This window comes from Triturus cristatus, chromosome 9 (assembly GCF_964204655.1).
Source record: "Triturus cristatus chromosome 9, aTriCri1.1, whole genome shotgun sequence".
NCBI classification, from domain to species: Eukaryota; Metazoa; Chordata; class Amphibia; order Caudata; family Salamandridae; genus Triturus; species Triturus cristatus.
The window spans coordinates 1192916698-1192936053 of record NC_140592.1 but is presented as its reverse complement, the minus strand read 5'-3'; the positions used below and the strand labels follow the sequence as shown (position 1 = coordinate 1192936053).

General features: G+C 47.2%; 1 protein-coding gene across 1 annotated transcript in view; it reads left to right on the top strand.

Moving 5' to 3' along the window:
* Positions 1-19356, top strand: part of EIF2S1 (eukaryotic translation initiation factor 2 subunit alpha) — a 136545-nt gene that overhangs the window by 104485 nt on the left and 12704 nt on the right. The gene's annotated exons all lie outside the window — the stretch shown is intronic.

Below are 19356 nucleotides of genomic sequence, written 5' to 3'. Positions count from 1 at the left end.
ATGTCGACTTCGGGCGGCTCCGGTCCGATGGCGACCTCGGATTCGATGACGTCGGCCGGCCTTGCCTCGATGTCGACTTCCGGCGGCTCCGGAGTGCGATCCTCACTCCCGACCTCCGGTGCTCCTCTCTTTAGGTTTCCGGCGACTCCGGAGTGCGACCTCCACTCCCGACCTCCGGCACGATTCTCACGGGTTCCGGCGACTCCGGAGTGCGATCCTCACTCCCGACCTCCGTTACACTTCACCTCGGTCTCCGACGACTCCGGAGGGCGGACTTCACTCCTCCGATGACGCCGCTCACTCGACCTCGGGTGACTTCCTCCTCGACCTCTGGTATTCCTCACGACCTCGGACGGCGCCCTCTCTCGACCTCTGGCGGCTCCGGGTACGACGTCTGCTTTTCCAGTCAGCGCCGCTTCTCCACCTCGGGCTCCAGGTCTTAGGCTACTCGACGTCGGACTTCAGGGAAACCAGCTTCCAGGTCAGGATCTTGCTGTTCTCTTGTTTCTAAGGCCTGTTCCTGCTGTCCAGGTCCTCAGGATGGTTTTTCTGACTTCTTCCCACACAGGGCTCTAGGCTGGGCTCCATCAGTAGGGACTAGTATCAAGGGTGGGTTTATGGACCCCACTCCAGGCACAAGTTTCCACCCCTGCTGCTTCACTCCTTCCTCCTTCACGTTTGTGCTGCTCACTCTTCACCAGTCAGGTGCCAACTGCCAGCTCCAACTGCCAACTCTCTGTCTTAGCTTCCCAACATTCTAAACCGCCTCCAACTGTCACAGGGTTCTGGAATGTTCTGGAAGGTGCTAGCAGGTTCCAGTGGATGCTGGTGATGTCACAGGTGGCCACCATTTTGTGCTCCAGGCCCTCAGACAGAAGTTTCAGGGGTAGCTAAAATGGCTCCCTGAATCTGCAGCAACACTAAAAAGTCTGGTGGTTCCCAAAAAGGAAAAATTCAAACAGGGTTTGAGGCAAAAGTGGGACAAAATAAATAATGATGAGGAGGGACCACCCAAAGGGCTGACAGGTCTAACAGCTGTCAAGATATTGGTTCAACGGTTCCAACACTGAGCCACATCCCGACACGATAGGTCTGCCGGGGGGTTTCTGTAAGTTTTTATGTACCTTCGGGATAGTATAAATAGTGGGAATCCTAGGATTGGTTTTATTTAGGAACTTACTCTCTGGCTCCGAGAGGAATCCTTGCTCAATACCAAAGTTAGTGAGATCTCTAATTAGTTTAGCAATCTCCTTAGTAGGATCACCAGGGATCCGGGTGTAACTCGTAGTACAACCAAGTTGTTGATTGATCTCATGTATATAGTCTTCTGTATTTTGTACTACCACCGCTCCACCCTTATCAGCAGTCTTAATAACAATAGACTTATTGCTATTCAACGTGTGCAGAGCTAGTCTTTCTTCTTTGGTGATGTTGTGTTTAATGTACTTGGAGTTGTTTAACAGTTCCATGACTTCACTCATCACTATTTTCTCAAAGGCTATAATTCTTTCATTCATCAAGTGAGAAGCCGGCGTGAAGGTTGATATCGGGCGGAAGTCTGTTGCAGCCAATTTTTTGTTATAATTTTCATTTTTCACAAAGAAGTATTTTAGACGGATCTTCCTGAAGAATTGTTGCAATTCCAATTTAATATTGAAGGAATTGGGTATTGAGGTAGGTACAAAGGACAATCCTCTCGACAGGATATCGTGTTCCGCCTTATTCAAGGTGTAATTTGAGATATTCAGTATGGGGTCTTTAATATTTGTAATGGCATTTGTTGTTCCTTGTTCTATAGTGGATGCTTCCAAGGTTAAAGTCAGTTCGTTATTTGACATGTTAGTTACCATCGGTAAGTCTGACGTCTGGTCCGAATCTCTCCGTGATTCTGTTGTGGCTGTGTTTGAAACCGGACTCTGGTGTTCCCGCGTCTGTTGCCGCGCCCTTGGTTCCATCTGGTCGGTCTCCCCCAGTTCTGGTCTCGATTGATCCACGTGGGCTCGCCTAAAAAAGACGAAGTAGATGGTTCAAAGTTATCGTGATAACGTGTCCGAGATTGATGCGTTGGACCTTGTTGGAAGGCTGATTCGTGGGGTTGAAAAGTAGTTCCGTCTGGAAGTGTACGAGGGTCTGAGCTAGTACTTGCTCTCTCCGATTCGTTCTCTGACCCACTTCCGAAAGAGGAATTGGAGAAGGTCGCAAATCTCCGTGAGTATTGTCTATTCCGATTTGTGTAGTAGCCCTGAGAGTCTTGAGTATAATAGTCGTCACTAGTATACGGGTATGTGGTCTTTTTGTCGTACGCCTTAATATCTTTGGCAAGTTTTTCCAGTTTTCTGTTCAAAGTTATAGTGTTGAATTCAGCTGTTGCTTTATCTGCTTTCTCTAAGGCCTCTTTCGCATTCTTCAAACCCCTATCTTCTAGGATCTCCTTTCTTAGATCCGATATAGCAGTAAGGCAGTATCAGAGGACGTGTAAAGCATTTGTTGTACACACTCAGTCAGCAAATAGTTCCACACTTAATAACTGAACTCTAGGCCAATGGTTTGTATATAAAAAATATATGCTTGTTTTATTTTAGAACCAACACTTGGAATTAAAATATACTTTCTCGACAGGAGATGTTTCATAAAAATACTTTTGTATATGCAATAGACTTTTTAGTAAACAGTTACAAATAGTTGCAGTAGGCAACTCTATTTCTAAACACAATACATTGAGCTCAATGATAAATTCAAATTATATGCAACAGATTACTTTTTAGATTACTTTTGTAATTCCAGGCTTGGATCCTAGATCCAGTCCTGGGTCAGTTCTCAGAATCAGCTGTTGAAAGTCGACTTTGGTACTGTAATGATTTTTAACTAATATTTAGCTATTTCAAAAGTGAGCACTTAGAAAATATTTCAGAGCAAACAATCAATGATTCCCTTTGGAAGGAAATATAGGTTACAGGTACAGTAGGTTATCGTTACTTTTGTAATCCAGTACTGGGTGTCTAGACTCAGTCCTGGGACATTTATCCAAAACAGGTAAGTAATTACGTTTTCAGATGTTATACGATTTTTGAGGAATATTTAGAAATTGCAGACATCAACACTTAGAAGAAATTTCACAGAAAAGCAGTCAATGGTTTCCTATGGAAGAAAAATGAGTTAAAGGTAAGTATAGTTGTGGGTACTTTTCAGAGTCAGTGCTGGGCACCAAGATCCAGCACTGGGAGCTCACCTAAGAGCAGGTGAGTAAATTCGTTTTTGGTACTCGGCTGATTTTTGGTGAATATTTTGAGTTTTGAAAAGTTCACACTTAGAAGAATTTCCAAGAAGAAGCCAGTCAATGTTACCCTATGAGGAAAATGAAGTTAGCGGTTTAAGGGTAAGTACTCGACTGGCAGAGTTGAAGTTCTGGGCATAGACTCAGGGGTCCCCCAGTGTCAGGTAGGTACAGTCAGTTCACCCTCAGCGGTTTCAGAACGGCCGGGTGCAGAGAGAGTTAGGCCGAATGTTATCCTATGAGGGATAGGGGGGCCTGGGTTGGTGGCTGCTGTCGGACAAGCCACGCGGCTGTGGGAGCTGGGCTCCTGGTCACTTACTCAGGGCAAGTGGGGAAGTAGGTTAGAGTAGAGTTTTCACTGCCAGGGCCACTCGGGCGGCTGGCTGCAGGGTGCTTTTGCGCCGTCGGGCGCTCAATTGATTTCTATGGGAAATCTCTGGTTTGGAAAAAGACTGCAGGCTCGGGGACGAGGACTCTTCGGGTGCCACCACCACTTCGAGGGGTAAGTTGGGTAGTTGGAGAATAGGTAGGTACCCCGGGATTGGGCACAGAGGGCCGTGGGGCGTCGGGTGCAGGGGTGCCTTTTGATGTCGGAAATCTTACCCTCTTGTTGATCGCGGTTGGGGTGGCACTCTGTTCTGAGGCTGCAAGCGTCTTCAGGATAGTCGAGGGGGGTCCTTGGGTGCCGGACTCGGGGTCACAGTCGCCGCGGGGTCGTCCTCGTGGGTTTAGTTCACTCCCGCACCGGCCAGGCTTGGCGGGTGCAGAGTGGGCTGGGATCACGGTTCCGGGCTGCTGCCAGTGGTGAAAGGTAGGTTCTGAGTAGAGCCTCTACACGTGGGAGTCCCGGGGGATCATAGTTCAAAGGTAGCCAGGTCCTCCGGGGTTTCTGAGGTTGCTGGCCACAAGAGATGCCGGGTTTGGAGCAGGAGCAAGTCCCAGGTCGACAGGCCGGTAGGGCTGGGCCAAAGGAGTTGGTGTCTCCCTCTCCTTTGCAGCTGCAGGGCAGGTCTTCTTTTCTTCTCGCTCTTCTTGTAGTTTCGGAATCTGGAATCTGGGGAAGGAAGTTTCAGGGTGCCCCTAAATACTAGATTTAGGGGCGTTACCGGTAGGTGAAGGCCAGGGACCAATGGGTCCTTGTCCTGGGGTGGGTACACCCCCTATCCTGCCCCTCTCCTGTGGGAGGGGGGGCAGTAGCCTAATCCTGATAGGGTAGGGCCTCCCATCTTCAAGATGGCGAGAGCCCGGAGATGTGCTTCACCTCGCCTCCCCCACCTGAGGGGTGGGGTGGGCAGGCTGGCACATCCCCTGTCCTTGTATGGGGTTTCCGGCCAAGCTTCCCGCCAGAGTGGGGGGTTGCAGTGGCCTGGGGAAACTCCTAGAGGCGGCAGGCCTTTGAAGCTTCCCTTTGCTCATCCTGGGGGAGGAGATCTATCACCTCACCCAGGATGTGCATTGTTGCAGGCCCGGGAGAGCAGGGGCTCTCCCACCCAGGGGTCCAGCAACGTGTCTGCTGTGTGGCAGCCTGGGCAGCCTCAGAGCAGACGTGGATTGTAGATTAGTTGTAGGAGGGCATCTCTAAGATGCCCTCTGGGGTGCTTGGTACATTAAATCTCACACTGGCATCAGTGTGGGTTTAATGTGCTGAGAAGTTTGATACCAAACTTCCCAGTCTTTAGTGTTGCCATTATGGTGCTGTGGAGCTCGTGTTTGACGAGCTCTCAGCACCATGTACTCTTAAATGGCAGCACTGCACTTACAGTGCCCGGGAATGGACCTGGGTACTGTAGGGGCACAGGGCTCCTGCTCCTGTGCCCACACCATGGGCATAAGGCACCCAGCCAGAGGGGTGACTGACATATGTCTTGGCAGTGTGGGTGTTGAGCATGGCATACAGAGATGTGTGCCATGTCGACTCTTCATTTTGTCCTGCACCCAGACACTCAGCCTGCAAAGGCAGTGTGTGTGTGTAAGGGTACAGGGCCCCTAAGGGTGGCACAATGAGTGCTGCAGCCCTTAGAGGCCTTCTGTGGTCACAAGGCCCTGGGTACCTAGGGTACCATTTACTAGGGGCTGACATGTGGCCAGGGTTTGCCAATTGGGAGTTTGTGTGTTTTAAGGAAGGAACATAGGCCCTGGGCACCTGATTGGCAGGAGTCCAGGGTACACTCAGTAAAAGTACATTCAGCAATTTAGCAAAAAGTGGGGGCATACCATGCAAGAAAGAGGGCACTTTCTCACAAGGACTCAACCCACATTCCACCACTTCTCATCCAAAGTGCAGGTGCCAGCTAGGCCATCACGGTGTTAGCCTGTCTCATTCAGAGCTCTGGTTGCAGAAGAGCTTTCCCAGTTTATCCCAGGGTGCCTCAGATTTCCCATGCGAAAGGTGATGCTGTAGCAAATTGATACCTTTAATGAGACCATGCTGCCGATATTTGGTGTGCTTCCTGCTCCCTTTGGTCCACACTAAGGCCCCAAGGATCTACAGGGGCCCTCAGTCAGTTTACCACTGTCTGATCCATTTACACCTATTATGGGCCCAGTGCTGACTCCGGTTCAGACTTCCGCCCAGGTTTCATGACCTATGCCAGTTCCCCCCCTTGTCGACACCAGTACATATTCCACGGGTTCCAGAGGAGGATCTGGTGCTGATTCCGATGTCTGACTCCAAAGTAACTTCAACCTATCCCAACAGATGTTGCTCTATGAAATTACTAAACCTCGACCATCCGTTAAGCAGCCTGACTGATCCATTGCCTTTACTACGGCTGATGTGCCATCAGATGCTCTGCTATTATTTTTTTTAGATCCAATTTTGATCAAAGCTTACCACCCCCAGAGATGATGATAATAATGGGGGAGGACATGATATACCCTCTTTCTGAAGATGACAATTTGTACATGGACGTACAAGAGGCCAGTGGGCTTGATACTTCCCCTGATACAGGGTTGAGCTCTCTATTTGGCCCGCCAGTGAAAGAGAGTGTATCATATGTATGCAGTGGTAGCCCTATCAACAGCTTAGTACTTGGACATACAACTAACCTCTTTTGAGGTTGAGACGGACGTCCTTATGGACATCTGACCGCTTGGGCGAGACACATCTGACTCCTTGCTCCCTTTTAATGAGGCCCGCCCTGATACCTTAATGGGCCCCTGGTCAAAGCCCTGTTCTAGCCCACCGGTGTATAGGCTGGTGGCCCAACATCAGACTGGTGCCTGTTGTGTTGCCTTCCTAACATCCTACTCCAGAGTCTGGTTGTTCAGGCTTCAGCCACCGTAGTGAACTCCAGTTCATTGCTCACAACTTCACCGAATATGGAGTGCATGAGGAATGTAGCTTTTTTAAAACAAATGTTGTCCTTGACTAGGTTTAGGGGATTTGTAAAGCGCATGACTACCCTTGGGCGTCTCAGCGCTGCGGTAATACAGGATGGAAGCTGTTAGCACTTAGGATTAGGGGAAGAGCCAAGTCTTTAAGTTTTTTTTTTTTTTTTTAATGATACTTCGTTTCCAGTAAGTCGGAGCTCTGGGTCCAGACTGTTCCAGAGTGTTGGTACCAGATGGGTGAAGGACGTTCCACCCCATCTGGCTCTCTTGAATGCGGTGGCGTTCATCATGAATTTTGAACTTGACCTGAGTTGTCGACGGGGAGAGTAATGAGAGGCCAACTTTTGGATACATGGCTCGGTGTCTGATCAAGCGTAGTATCCCAAAGCAGGTGCCTGATAATTTGTTTTGCCTGGACCTCCATCGTTGGGTTCGGGTCTATCAGAGGCCATCTCCGCAATAGAGCAGTGTCCTCACCCGAATCTGTATATTGTACCCCTTAATACATGGAGATTGAACTATGGCAGTTGGACGTCTTTGATTTGCTGCTGGAAGTGGTGGTTGTCATTCTTGCTGCCAGTCAGCCTTCCATCAAGATAATTTATGCTGGGCAATGGAACAAGTTTGCGGTTTGGTGTGGTAACCGCAAGATTGACTCTTTACATAGCAAGCTGTCGAACGTTCTTTTGGTTGTTTTTTTGCCTCTGACTCACCAAGGCCGTGAAGTGGGCACTGTTAAAGGTTATTGATCGGCTTTTTTACGCTTGTCAGACCAGACATTCTCGTTTAAATCACCTGTTGTGATGAGGCTTTTTTACGGCTTGACACACGTGTTTCCCCCAATCCGTTCATGATGGCATAGGGAGGTCCTTAATTTGGTCTTAACGTTTCTCATTTGCCTGCTCTTCAAGCCAATGCATAGCTGCTCACTGTGACTCTCAAAACGATCTTCCTCATTACAATAACTACAGCTCGTCATATGAGTAAGCATCGGCACTATCAGTGTATCCACCCTACACCACCTTTTTTCCAGACAAATTGGTGTGTTTGGCGTCCGGCAGCCTTCTTGCCTAAAGTTGTGACTCTTTTCCATGTTGGGGAAATCTGTTACACTGCCTGTATTCTTTGCCTCACCTCACCTCTCAAAGAGGTTTCATCGACTGGACCCCAAAAGTGCGTTAAGATTTTATATTAATTGTACCAAGGAACATTGTGTAGTTGATCAACTTTTTGGTGAGTTCTCCGGAATGGAGAAAGAGAAAACTGCGCAGAAGAGGACCCTGTTGTGGTAGATAATCCTTTACATTAAGTACTACACACTGGCCAAGAAGTAGCCTTTTCCACAAGGGCTAATGCTGTGACTACTGCATTGGCATGTGGAGTGCCTGTCTTTGACATCTTCCAGGCTGGGAATTGGGGATATGTGCACAAAGCAGTACTACCATGACAACTAGGTCCGGCGGTAAGGAAATGTGGCCCTCTCGGTCATGCAAGACTTTTTGATCAGCGTCCACCTGGAGAGGTACTGTTTTGGCATCTATTCCAAGAAGAGGAATCTGTGGTTAGAAGTATCCATCGAAAGAACAAAAACCACCATTGGTAACGCCTTTTCTGGTGGATAGTCTAACTTCAGATTCCTCACTGCACTCCCAACTACCCGTTCTGTGATTGGCCTCTCTTTAACATCTAACCAAGTTAGGAATCGGCACACTGGTGCTCCAAAGTGAAATTACACATAGAAGGGTGTAACAAAGACAAGCAAGAAACTGACATCAGTATGCAGGGGTGGCACTTGTATGTGGCTCCTCTCCATCACTTCTGGGGCAGTACAGAGTCAGTGAAAAGCCACATGATGCCACCTAGCGGCATGTGGGAGAAAAGGGTTGTCTGGCCTCTGGTGGGTATTTCAAGGTGAGGAATCTGTGGTTGATGTATTTACCAGAAAGAGTGTTACCGAAGGTAAGTAACTTGTTCTTATGGTATCTGGTAGCATATCTGGCACTTGTCCAGATTTAGCTATGTGCTTCATACAGCTGGTGTTGTCAGCAGCTGACTGTAGAAACCTGACTCTCCTGTTAGGGAAACTGTCTTCCTGTGCATACCATGCTTTGTTTGCTGCATTTGTCACTATAACCCTCTGGATGTTTCTGGTGTATGTGCAAAACAATGGAGAACCTCTGCCACAGAAAAGTTTAGGGTTTATCATCAAAGAGTAGGCTGAGGGAATACAGAGAGTCTGAAAGAGGGTTGTGGTATTGCAACATCTTTTCTGGAGCTATTGAGGCATTTCATTCAGTGAGTTTCCATCTCATTGGCCCTATTGGTGCAAGTTGCACAGGTGAAATTAGCTGTTCTCACAACCATTTTCCTCTGTCCTCTTTGTCCCCCAAATCTCCCTGACACTTGTTCCTTAGCTAAGAGGTTGCCTATGCCGGTTGCATCTGAGAGTTGAGCATGTCTAGCTGATAAATTGGAAAATTCAGTAGGTGGCAGATCGTCGAAGCTCCAGCACCTGGCTATTGAAACCACAAAGATTTCAGAAAAAGAAAACATACAACCGGAATAGCACCTAGAATCTGGAATGCCCTGCCACCGTAAATCAGAATGAACCCTTCTAGCACCTCATTCAAGAATGAAGTAAAACTGCTTCTAATGAACAAACTCCAACCCAACACCAACATTTGACTTAGCCCACCAAACAGGACTTTCCCTACTATCAACTTATTTGTTTTTCCTCTTGTACCTAGTGTTTCAAACTACTCATGTGATGTAACTTTGTAAGGCACTCTGATACCCTACCAGGGTCTAGTACGCGCTATATAAAACTTTTCAAATAAATAAATGTCTTTCCTACTAGACATTGTGGCTGTGATGGGTTTCTCCCTCCATGGGCATATACAAGATGGCCTATTTGTAGTCCACTATTTTGTTTTCAGGGTAGTGTTCTTTGGAGTAAAATGTAGCTTCTTGTGGGGGGACACACCGTTGCAGTCAAACCTGAAGAGTCTTCTAAGATTCCCTATTTCCACCATCTCAACGTTCTTGGAAAACAATAATTGTTTTCACCCACACTCAGACAGGATTCAGATCTCAGCAGAGTACTCAGACCGCACTTGTGGCAGTGGTGGAGAATTTGAGGAAATTTCTGGATAGTGGGGGCTGCGATTCACTTATTCTGCTCTATCTCAGCGCAGCCTTTGACACAGTCAACCACCAGCTACTTATTCAAAGGCTCAGGAAGGTTGGAATTGTGGGCTCCGCATTAAAATGGCTACAATCCTTCTTAGAAGACCGCTCTTTTGTAGTCTTTGAAGAAGAATCTACCTCAAAGCCAGTGCCTCTTAGATGTGGGGTATCTCAGAGCTCACCCCTGAGCCCCACTCTATTTAACGTTTATATTAGCTCCCTGGCGGAAATATTAATACCCTTTGGCATTCAGATCGTCACGTATGCTGATGACACTCAGTTAGTGGTGTCACTCAGTCAAGAGGACAACTCAGCCCCAGGCTTGGCACTATGCTGGGAAAAAGTCTCCTGGTAGATGGACAGTTCCTACCTGAAACTTAATGGAGCAAAGGCAGAACTGATGCTCCTGGGTAATCATACCACACGGAGAATAGACTCCTCCTGGCCTAATTGTCTTGGCCCATCCCTCTCTCCCAAAGCCCAAATCAAGAGTCTTGGAGTGTGGGTAGATCACAACCTAGACTTTAAGGAGCAAGCACGCAAGGTAGCAGCCTGTTGTTATGGAATATTAAGAATGCTTAGAAATATCCTCCCCCTGCTTCCGCCTCCTGCTAGAAGAGTACTGGGACAGGCACTAATCTTGTATCTAGGAGCCCCCCTTTCTACTATTAAAAAGTTGCAGATTATGCAAAATTGGGCAGCACGGCTACTCACTAATTCCTCTAAACGTGCTTCGGCCAAACCCTCGCTTACTGCGCTCGATTGGCTGCCGATTCATGAAAGAGTCCATTTTAAGGCGATGCGTATTACTCACAAGGCCTTATCAGGCAAAGGACCACCCATTATCAGATCCCTCATTCAGTCTTGCCGCCCTTCTAGGTCACTTAGACCTGACAACAAGCAGTTAGCAGCAGTTCCAATAATAAAGAAAGCACGAAGCGGCGGTCGCCGCTTCGCGTACAATGCTGCAAAACTGGGGAACAACTTACCTTTGTGGATTCGCTGTAAACCGAACTACCTTACCTTCCGCAAGCTTCTAAAGACCTTCTTATTTCCTTAACTCCTTAAAACTCGATGTGGTCTGCACTAGCGCTGGGATGCCTCCGGGTAGCCATGCGCTCCAGAAATGCCTTTTCAATTCAATTCAATTCTATTTTTTCCTCCCTTGTGGTTGAGCATACCTTTTGGATACAGTTGGCATTTAAGAAAGTGAAGGTCATCGATCCAGTAAGTGCAAAACCTTGTTGCACGAAGAAACAAATGAGGCCACTTTACTCATTGTTCAAGAATACTTTTATTCAAGCCCCTGCAGACTATATCTCTCGGGCCAGCTACCAGAGGTGGTCTTGCTATGGGTCCGCTACACTAGGCAAGGAGTATGTGACATTACTCTCTTCACTACTCCAGACCTCGAATCTGCATCTTAAATTTCTTAATTTTTTTTACATCAGTCTTGTTCCTGTTTTGTTGAGGAAGAGAGTGTATCTACTCTTCTTCTACATATGATTGTTCCTCTGCAAAGAGGCTATTTCATGCTTCTTTTTCACTTCAGTGTATATAAATGCACATTTGGTAAAATCAGTTCATAAGGCAGCAAGTTATCGTCTGGGTACTACAACATATCTATGGAATGTCCTGGATACGCTGTAAGTAGCAATGCTATTTTTGAAGTGAAACATCTCACCTTTTTCTTAAAGAACCTGTGCTTCTCATAGCAATATTGAAATTGTCACTGAAATTAGAAATGTGTGAAATTCTGAAGACAAAACAGTTTTGTGACTGCAGATTCCATACCACTCTCCTTTGTATCCCTATCTATGTGCTTTCTGCATCTCCTCGCTGAGGAAAGTGGTATGTTATGTTAAGGCGATTTTTAAAGCGCACGGTTACCCAAAGGTGTCCTGGCGCTGATTACTTCTCAAAAGGTAAGGGCAGGGAGAGTTATTTATCAAAAAGCCAAGTCTTCAGCTCCTTTCTGAAACTTAGCAGATTATTGGCACTTCTTAAATGAAAAAGCAACTTATTCCAGGACTTTACAGCACCGAACGTGAAGCTTCGACCGCCCCAAAGGGCTTTTTTTGTAGACGGGACTGCAGTCAATTTTGCTTCTGACGATCAGAGCATGCGCGTTGGGGTATACCATTGAAATTGTCTTTTAAGATGGTCCGGCCCCTCTCCATGCAGAGCTTTAAATACCATGCATAGTGATTTAAACTCCAACCGGGAGCCAGTGCAATTTTTTTAACACATTGGAGATAGGGGCAAATTTGGGGATACCTGTAAGGAGTCTAGCTGCGGCATTTTGGAGCATCTGAAGCTTGTGCAACAGTTTTTGCTGTATGTTTAAATATAGACTGTTGCAGTAGTCCAGCCTTGATAAAACCAAGGCCGTTACCACGGTTTTACGACAGTCTAGTGGCAGAAGATTCAAGATTTTTTTCAGTGTTCTGTTTGGAGACTACCGCATTGACCTGGGCTCCCATAGAAAGTTTTACATCTAACAGGATCCACAAATTTTTGACCTTCTCAGCTGGTAACAGAGTGTAACAGAGTTTGAGGACAGCTGTGCTACTGAAAACACCCAGCCAGTAACAGCAGGGTCTTGTACTGTTGGACGGCTCCAGAGCGCTGCCGGGCAGGGTGAAGGGTGCCACTGAACAAGTCAGCGGTCCAACCGCGGGGCATCTCCATGCAGGGCCTCGGACTGGTCTAAGGCCCATTTTGGATCTGACCGTCTGCCTCGAGGCTCTCTTTCTCTCTCCTCTAATCTCTTCTCTCCTCTCCCCACTCTCTCCTCCCCCGACCTGTGCTGTGGCTTTTGTGCCCATTCGTCTCCTGTGCTTTGGTATTTGTCTTTTTTTTGCTTGGGTATTTGTGCCAGTTTTGATGTTTAAACTTTTGCTGAAAGGAGTCAGCTAAGGCATTACAAAATTGTTGACTCTTTTCATGATCTTGAGGATCTGGAAGTTAGAGAGTTTTATGATAGTGGAGAATAGTAATTTTGAATGTTTCCATGACTTGTTCCTGCTGCCTGCTTTTTCTGCTGTTTCCCCTCCTTTCTTTCCTGCTTCTCCCCTTGCTCTAGGGTCCCCCCCGCTTCCTTCCTCCTGCGCTTTTCCCAACCCCCTGCTTCTCCCGCATGCCTTCTCCTGCTGCGGATTCCCGCCCCTCCTCAGATCTACTTAATGAAACCTCTCCAGCATCATCAACTCTTCTATCGTTAGTGGAACCTTCCTGGATAGCTGGAAACAAGCAGAAGTCACATCTCTCCTGAAGAAACCCTTGGCTAACCCGAAAGAACTATGCAACTACAGATCCTTCTTGCTCCTTCCTTTCCCAGCCAAGGTCCTTGAGAAAGAGATCAACAGACAACTGTCGCCCGTCTAGAGCAGCACCACTTCCTGGACTCTGCCCACTCAGCGTTCCGCAGCAACTGTAGCACAGAAATTGCCCTCTTGGCAGAAACAGATGCACCATCACGGATAGAGGGGAAACCGCTGCGCTCATCCTGAGTGACCTCTCAGCGGCCTTAAACACAGTCTCCCATGGCACCCTCATGATTGACGCCATGGCTCAAGAATTCAAGGACCCGCCCAGAGTTGGATCGCCTCCTTCCTCTCTAACAGAACTCAATGTGTCAGTCTTCCCCTTACACCTCCGAACACAAGAAGCTCATTTGCGGTGTCTCCCAGGGTTCCTCCCTCAGCCAAACCCTGTTCAACGTGCACATGGCACACCTCACCCACATCTTCAGAACCTATGGAATCAACATTATCTCCTAAGCCAATAACATTCAGCTCATCCTCTCTCTCACTGACGAGAACACCACCACCTGGATCAATTTCACCTCCTACATGTCCAACGTGGCCAACTGGATGAGAGAGAGCTGCCTTAAACTCAACACGGACAAAATAGAGATCCTTGATCTTTGGAAACAAGAACTCACCATGGGACTCCTGGTGGCAACCCGAATTAGGTCCCACATCCACGGACCACACCAGAAGCCTTGGCATCATCCTAGATTACAAATTTGTGATTCCTAAACAGGTCAACGTCATGATGGCATCTTGCTGCCTCATTCTCAGAATGCTTAGCAAGATCTTCAACTCGCTCCCCACACACACAAGACTAACGGTCACCAAAGTCCTCATAACCAGTAGACTCGACTATGGCAACGCACTTTCCGTCTGCATCTCCAACCAGCTCACGCAAAGACTCCTGACCATCTAAAACACCGCCACCAGCCTCATCCCAGACTTCCCCAGGAGTGTTCACATCACTCCCTACCTCACTGAACTACACTGGCTACCCATCCAGAAACTTTGTCAATTCAAACTGCTCATTCATGCCTACAATGCTCTCCACAACATCAGGTCAGCTTACCTCAACAACCGACTTCAACTACCAGTCTTCCAGGCAGCTACGGTCTACCTCTTGCTCCCTCTCAAAAGTCCCATGCAGCTGCAAGTCAGTCAGGCGTGCCTTCTCCTTCATCACTGCCAAGAACTCCAATGAGCTTCCTTAACTCACCGGGAGAGCTAACTCCCTTCTCAGTTTCCACAAGAAACTGAAGACCTGGCTATTCTACAAGGATAGCTGCCTGGCCTACGTACCTTGACCAGCGAATGGATACCTTTAGGGGTGCTAAGCTGCACCATACAAATCGATATAACACACAACGAAATAAGGGTTTGCACTGTTGGCCGGCTCCAGAGAGCAGCCGGGCAGGGTGGAGGGTTCTACTTAACCAGCCAGTAGTCCCACTCCGGGGTCTCTGCAAGAAGGGGTTTGCACTGTTGGACAGCACCAGAGAGCTGCTGGGCAGGGTGCCATTGAACTAATCAGTAGTCCACCCCGGGGCCTTTCCAAACCAGGGCTGCGGCGTTGGACGGCTCCAGAGAGCTGCCTGGTAGGATGGGGGGTGCCTACCTCTCCAAACAGGCCGCATTGGGCAACTCCAGAGAGCTTCCGGGCAGGGTGGTGAGTGCCACTGAACAGTCAGTAGTCCCACCCCAGGGCCTCCCCAAGTGGGGGTTTGCAGCGATCGATAGCTCCAGAGAGCTTCCGGGCAGGGTGGCGAGTGCCACTGATCCAGTCATTATTCCTACCCAGGGGCCTCCCAAAGCAGGGGCTTTCAGCGTTGGATGGCTCAAGTGAACTGCCAGGCAGGGTGGAGGATGCTACTGAACCAGTCAGTAGTCCTACCCTGGGGCCACTCCAGGCAGGGGCTTGCAGTGTTGGACGGCTCCAGAGAGTTGCCTGGTAGGATATAGGGTGCCACTGAACCAGTCAGTAGTCCTACCCTGGGGCCTCTCCAAGCAGGGGCTTGCATCGTTGGACGGCTCCAGAGAGCTTCCGGGCATTGTGGAGAGTGCTATTGGTCCAGTGAGTAGTCCCACCATGGGGCCTCTCCAAGCAGGGGCTTGCAGCGTTGGACGGCTCCAGAGAGCTTCCGGGCATTGTGGAGAGTGCTATTGGTCCAGTGAGTAGTCCCACCATGGGGCCTCTCCAAGCAGGGGCTTGCAGCGTTGTACAGCTCCAGAGAGCTGCCGGGCAGGGTGGAGGGTGCCACTGAACCAGTCTGTAGTCCCACCCCTTGGCCCTTGCTCTGTCGTGGTCTTCTGTGGCAGACTTAGCTGGTTGACCGATTTTCTACATGGGCATATTTGCCAACAGGTTGTAACCAAACAGAGGCAGAAAATTAGGGCTTAATACCACTAATTACAATTGTTATGCCACTGAAAATGAAATCGTAGAGCCTCTGACTTGATGCCTTCGACATTCCATTCTACGTGGCGGGATCGCAGTAAAGTGCCACGTCGCGTGGCTTCTGCCCGAGACGACCATGTGAGAAATAAACATGTTGACGGGAAGGAGACACGTGCATTGTCGCTGGTTACGGCAGGAGGGGGCCGGCAGCTCTGAACCGACACGGCTTTCCCAGGTTGGTTGTTAGTTCTCTTCCTGCGCAGGAAGCTGGATTTCTCGCTGAAGGAGTTCATTTCCCCAGAAACGGGTGGATGACGCGCACAAACGGGCGAGGAGAATATTTGCTGAGAGGGTGGTAACCTACCTGCGAAATCAGTCGAGTTAGCAATCATGCAGGCAGTCGGAAAGGATTTGGTTAACTGGTTTAGCTTCTCATGGGTGTTTTGCAGGCAGACGCTGGAGGCGGACATCCTCCCCTGACTCATTTCCTGCTTCATGACTGCCAAGAGGCTGAGTCTGCACTGAACAACGTAGGCAGACTGGTCGAATCAAAGCACTGACAATAAAACCTAAATAACGTTCTCTTTCCTCCACTTTCACTTTGTTTTAAGCTTCACCGCCCCAGTTTACGTGCATTCCAAAACTAGCATTGGCAAAGCTAATAAGTCTGACACTGGCTGTCGCCGTTTTGGTTTTCTTACTGCTCGTTTTGTGACTTTTTGGGGGGGGGTATACATTGTTTTATTGAGGAGCACCGGTACCTGTGTAATACTTAGAGGAAGAAAAGGATTGACTAGAAGCAAAAGGGTTTTATAATCTGAAAAGGAACACATTTGTCATGATATTTCTTGGCACTGAAGGGAGCATCTTTGTGTGCGGATGTACAAAAGAGCAGAATGTTGTCACTCGCAGTGAAATTAAGGATGGAGTGGGCTGGCCCTCCCCCCCCCCACCCCCCCCCCCCCCTTGATATATGCTATATGGGCAGAAGAAAAATGCAAATAACACAACCGACCACTGGATGAAGAGAGCTGGGTGAAAACCCTTTTAAGTATATTTTATTTATAATTTGAGTAAAAACAAAAGATCTTTCTAATGCCAGACCGAAAAATGACTACTGCTGCTTTAAAACAAAGTACCTATTCAACAAAAAAACAATGCCATGGAAATGACAAACTAAATTCCATTACCCACTGGACGCTTCTTCTTGCATGTTCTGGCTGTTCTGCATATATTCTGACTTGACTTCATCCCGTCTGTGCACTTTCTTCCGCCCGAGATGCCGCTTATGGACATAATGACTCCTGTTAAAATAGAAAACGCACTTGAACGTATTTTCTCTAGTGAGGAAAACCAAGATCCCTGATCACTTAGGTTGTTTGCTGTGTATTTTCAAACTGCGACAGAACTGCTTCAAACAAGACGCTAACATACAAGCACTTCTCTTAAGATTGTCGGGATAGATCACGTGTGGAGTTTTTAGTTTGGTGTTCTGTTTTGAAAGGTGCGTGTGCAATATTCTACTTAAAAGGACAACTATTCTGGCGGTCATAGCTGAGGTGCATACAAGTGACCCCGGGGGTGGGGGGGGGGAGGCGTGGGTAGAAGGGGGGGGGGGGGGAGTCAAATATGTATAAATAGTACGCGCTGCCATTGTTATGGTTTCTTCTTTTGAATTGTAAGTAACTCATCTGTTTCCAATACCTGAACTGAGCGGGCGGCATAAGTCTACATGTGCGGCTAAGTGGTTGGCACACGGCTGCTCCCATCAATCCTAAAGAGACTGCACCAGTACGGATAAAGATAACGCTGTTAGTTCCTGAGCACGTAGTGGTTGACGCACAGTTCGAACGCATGTTGCATTAAAGTAGCTACAGATTCAAGTACGGATCAACAATCTGTATATGCTTACGAGCTTTTATGTATAATGTATGCTGCCAAAGTGTGTATTCTTCAAAACAAAAATAAAAACAGATTTGCAAAAAAAAAAAGGAGAACTATTCTGTTACTATTTTAATCACCAGTTTGGACCAAGGAGTGGAAGTTTTTTATGTGAGACTTTAGAAAAGGACAACATTTGCGACTGCCCTTTTTCTGGGGTAAAGGGCTGTGTTTGTGTCATGTTATCTTGGCAAATATTGCAATCTAGTAGTTCAGGCCATGTTCTTTACATTTTTGTCTCCTTAAGTCACTTGGAAGTGTGGGTGTTTTTTTCTTTGGAACAACATTAATTAAAGACCGTCTTATTTCTGGGGGATTTCCAGAGATTCTTAAAATGGGGATTTCCAGTTACATGCACTTTGTGTGGGTTGGTGTCCTGTGTCTACAACTACTTTCAGGTGAACAATGGACTCACTGATGCACTTTGTTGCACAGATTGCTGATTCCAGAGGCCTGAGTGTGATGACGAATAGTTATATCAGTGGGAACAGAGGCTCCTTTGTTGTAGTGCTGTGACTCAGGATTGTGTCTGTTGTCAAAAAACATGCGTTTGTAAAATTCCCCACAATTGCACCATAAACCAGTGTTGGGAGCTCTTTAGCGAAGATCTCTCCAATTTACGGTAGATCAAGCTTGCAAGAAAAGTCCACAGCCCGTGGTACCTCTGCAGATTTCTCTCAAATGCATTCTTAAGTCCTTTTTCATCCAGCACGCAAATGAGTTCTTGATGAGCAGGAGCATAGCAGTTGGTAGCAAGTTCCCGATGCTCATGGTTGGGGATCGAGTACGCGATCTGACGCCTTGTAACATATGGAACTCCAAGAAATTGGACTGCATACTTGGAGCAGTGTTTAATCTCAACCTAGATGATTTTGGTGGGATTAATGTTAACATAATTAAAAGCAGCAGTTTTGAGGCTGATTTAACGTATATGAACGTTAAGATCAGTTGACCCGTTTGTGTTGACAATCTTTGCAAACACAATCCATGTACTTCAGAATTCGCTTCCTTTGGTTAATTTCAGAATTAAAGATTTTAGTGTTTGTCTAGAAACAAAATAACATTACTCTTCAACCTGAACAATGGCTCCCTTAAACTGCATCCGATGGCCAATGTCGTCAATATTTTAGCTTCATCCATCCGTTTAAAATATTTCTTGCTACATCGCTTAGCTAAACGGCAGATATCTGGCTTTTTCCTATAAATTGGTAGATGGATTCTGATGGCATCCATGTTGTTGGGGTCTTTGAAACAAGACCCTGGATTTTGATGCATTTTCATTTTACTGCACCAAATGCTCCTCTTGTGCAAATTGTTAGCCCAGTCTTCTGGCAGAGGCCACACTAGAACTCGGAGAGCTCTAAGGTTGATGGCCTTAATGTTTGTATCCATTGCCCTTGCAGGGAGTTGCTGACATAAGATGAATTTTGTCCCATTTAGATTCTGGCTATGTGCACGTGGGACTGAAAATGGCACGGAATTAAGCTGGGAAGGTATGATCCTAAAATACGTTAACGTGAATACAATTTGGATCTCTTCCTTGATATGTGGACGCTTTATCATAGAAGTAAGACATCCCATACTGACAAAACTTACTTTACGCTGAGGCGTCTGTGGATACGGTCTTGTGTAAGAAAACCTGGTTCAATGGCAATGCGTGGTTTTAGTTTGGACAGGCACTTATTTTTTCCTGACGATTGTAGGGTTTTGACGAAGTAGACGTATGTTGAAAGAGGGGTAGTCACGTTATTAAATATACTTTTTGATTCTTAGGACGGTGCGTCAATGTTTGGCAATTGGTCTCTAATTTTTAAGTGTTTTATTTTTGCAGTTTCAAGTCTTGACCAACAGTTACCTCCAATGCAGTGTACCGTTCCTTTTTTTTTTTGGCCTTTCAAATTTCTGCACATATG